We start from the raw sequence: 854 nt of genomic DNA, 5'->3' as shown, positions 1-854 counted from the left end.
GCGGGGCGGAGGGCGGTTGTGACCGTTACGGCACCGCCCCGCGCCTGCGCGACCTTGGGGGCGTCCCCGGCCGTGATTTGCGGGCTGCACCGCTCCCGGCTGCGCTGTGGCGGGTTGGGGTCGGGGTGCTGCGCCCGCGTGAGGTGCTGCGCCCGGCGGGCAGTGGGCTATGCCCGGTTCGCCCTCTGAAGGGGTACCGCCGGCCGAGGGTGTTCGCACGAAGTGTCGGTGCCTCAGTTCTCAGATTCGCTTACCGCGGGCTGCGTCCTAACTTCGCGTGTAACTGAAGGTGGTTATCAGTTTTTCATTTTGCTCTTCGTTCCCGAGCATCATGTTTATATTGATTTAAGGCCACCTGTAGGTATGTTTGTAAGCTGTGAATTGACTCTTAGCACCAAATTTTGACGCTGTCACTACAGAATGATGGGCCAGTGTGGACAAATTGTGAGAATTATGAGCCGACATGTAATAAAACCTCATCTGATTTATCGCATTTGCCTTCCAAGGCAGAAATGACCTATGCAAAGCAGCATCTTGCATTAACATACAACAATACGGTGAATTGGGAACGCTGAGGGCCAGTCTTCAACACTTGTGCAAATAATCACAGTTGATTAACCTTTTTCTGGCTTTGGACCACATAGCTGAAGCACTAAAGCTTGCTATGCGTAAGGCTTTTTGCCTGTGAGACTGTTGACTATCTGCTTATTTTGCAATAGCTGTTAGGGTCAGCGCCTCCATGCAAACAAGCTGCAGCTTATTCTGTAAACAGTAGCATGTGTTTAGGAATTGCCTGAGTATAAATAAAATGAATAAAAGTTGTTTGCCCTCCTACCAACACCTGTGCTCCAGCA

The sequence above is a fragment of the Lagopus muta genome, chromosome Z (genome assembly GCF_023343835.1).
Source record: "Lagopus muta isolate bLagMut1 chromosome Z, bLagMut1 primary, whole genome shotgun sequence".
NCBI classification, from domain to species: Eukaryota; Metazoa; Chordata; class Aves; order Galliformes; family Phasianidae; genus Lagopus; species Lagopus muta.
The sequence above is the reverse complement of the archived record's forward strand: the minus strand, read 5'-3'. Positions refer to the sequence as shown.